This window comes from Helianthus annuus, chromosome 10 (genome assembly GCF_002127325.2).
Source record: "Helianthus annuus cultivar XRQ/B chromosome 10, HanXRQr2.0-SUNRISE, whole genome shotgun sequence".
Lineage (NCBI taxonomy): Eukaryota > Viridiplantae > Streptophyta > Magnoliopsida > Asterales > Asteraceae > Helianthus > Helianthus annuus.
In genome coordinates, this window is record NC_035442.2 from 100,755,181 (window position 1) to 100,757,491 (window position 2,311).

Below are 2,311 nucleotides of genomic sequence, written 5' to 3' on the forward strand. Positions count from 1 at the left end.
CAGGCAGGAGGTCGCAGGATTCGGGTCAGATTAATATATTATATTTCTACCCTGTAGGATCCTGAGGGTCTGTTTCCATGTATTCTTGGTCATGAGGCTGCTGGATATGTATCTGCTTTCATCCAACTATAACGTTGTTTTCCTTTTTGTTATTGTTTCAAGGGCATAAGCTGAAATTACTGTATGATGTAATAATGACAGGATTGTTGAGAGTGTTGGTGAAGGGGTGACTGAAGTTCGAAACGATAAAGACCGCCAATCTGCAACTCAACTTTTGGTGGAGGGTCCTTGTATATTCGTTGGTCCTATTGAAAGGGCTAGTCAAGAAACTCTAGAGGCTTTTTATCGACAAGTATGTATCAAATTGACTTCTCTATTCGATTTCCTGGATATAATAATATATTAGTTATGATTTTTGTTAGAATATATGGTAATTGTCTCCACATAGACTATATTATAATATATGGTTTATTGTAATTCTCTAGGAGATAATAATTTTTTAGCGTACAATTCCATTTTTAAATAACCGGAAAATTTACAGTAGAATGATAGGCAAATGGGCAACAAGTTACGCTGCAACCCCCAATTTTGAATAGCAAATCCAATCCTACCGAAAACATTTAAACTCACTTTTGTATATGTTATTTGAGGTGTTAATAATTTGTCTAAATTTGAATTAGGCACAGGATTCGTACTATAGTGGGAAACCCTTGATCGTTGACGACATGTTTGATAGAGTAGAGGTAATCTTGAACCTTGTTTTCAATTGCTGGCTTGCTGCTATGAATCCTTATATGAGTCGCTGATATGAGAAAGTGAAATGAAATGAAACAGTTACAGTTACGGTGGTATGGATCAACGTATGTCGTCAGGTATCCTCATTGTAGTTTACGACAGCAGTCAACTTATGTTGATGCCCAGGTAATTTTTGTTTCCATTTTTAATCTGTTATGTATTATGTTTCATGATTTGTGAACTTAGTCGAAAAAAGAGCAGGGGCGGACCAAGCTATATAGTCAGGGGTAGCTGCCCCCTTGAGAAAAATTAGGGGAGCCACGGGAGTTGGTGTCATGATGAATGCTAAAAAGAGTCGTTTTTCAGTTGGGGGAACTCCAATTTATCAGTTCATGGGAACCTCTACTTTTAGTCAATACACTGTTGTGCATGATGAAAGTGTCACCAAGATTGATCCTAAAGCTCATTTGGAGAAAGTTTGCCTTCTTGGCTGTGGTGTCCCTACTGGTATATTTTTCTTCACTTCAGCATATTGTTGTTATATTCAAAAGCTAGTTGTGTGGTTCTAATTTTTGTCTTCAGGTCTTGGTGCGGTTTGGAACACAGCAAAAGTTGAAGCAAGATAAATGTTTGCTATTTTCGGTCTTGGAACTGTTGGTCTTGCAGTAAGTTTGTATATAAAGATGATTTATCTTTTACTTATCATAAATACGGATGTTTCTTTTAAAACTGTATAAACTCGAATACCATTTGATAGGTAGCAGAGGGTGCGAAAGCAGCAGGTGCTACACGTATAATTGGGATAGATATTGACAACAGAAAGTTTGATCGAGGTATGCATTAGATACATTTTTTCTCTTTTTTATGGCACATGACAAAATAGATGGTAAGCTTAATAACATTTTCTTTTATCAATTATGAATTGCAGCAAAAGACTTTGGTGTGACTGAGTTTGTGAATCCAAAAGACCACGACAAACCGACCCAACAAGTTCTTGTTGATATGACAGATGGAGGTGTCGATTATAGTTTTGAGTGTATTGGTAATGTTTCCATTATGAGGGCTGCTTTGGAGTTGTCTTCTAGGACGCGTTAGATGTATCATTTGGTTATCAGTATTTTTTTGCTTATTTTCCTGCAAATTTTAGCAAAAAAACTGGATTTTCCAGTTTTTTTTTTGTTTTTTTTTTAAATATTCCGTCACAAATGCGTTGCAATTTTTTGATATTCCGTCACAATTGCGTTGCAATTTTTTGATATACAACATAGGAAATGCGTAGTAAAGGCGTCACAAATTTCCTACACCATATTTCCGTAGGAAATACGTTAAAATTTGCGTAGTAATTGCGTAGTAAATAGTTTCCGACGGGGCTTTTTCCAACATCAAGGTTTTGTTGCAAATCCGTAGCAAATGTCAATTTTTGACGAATTTGTGACGGAAAAGTGTGTTAAAAATTGTCATTTTTCTAGTAGTGACCCAACATGTTCAGCGGAAGCAAATAGTAAACCAAAGTTAAACCGTTTCAAAACCAATGTAAGATATCCATAATTCGATCACTCGAATGCATCCAGTACGA

The 2,311-nt window shown here is 36.1% G+C and overlaps 1 long non-coding RNA gene and 1 pseudogene across 1 annotated transcript; both read left to right on the top strand.

Annotated features, from left to right (window-relative positions):
- Positions 1-292: 292 nt before the first annotated feature.
- On the top strand, positions 293-882 carry LOC118479340. Its single transcript, XR_004870655.1, has 3 exons — positions 293-352; positions 681-743; positions 835-882. It is a non-coding gene; the product is annotated as an uncharacterized LOC118479340 (long non-coding RNA).
- A 31-nt stretch (positions 883-913) lies between these two features.
- Positions 914-1,845, top strand: LOC110881391 (annotated as a pseudogene).
- The last annotated feature ends 466 nt before the right edge of the window (positions 1,846-2,311 follow it).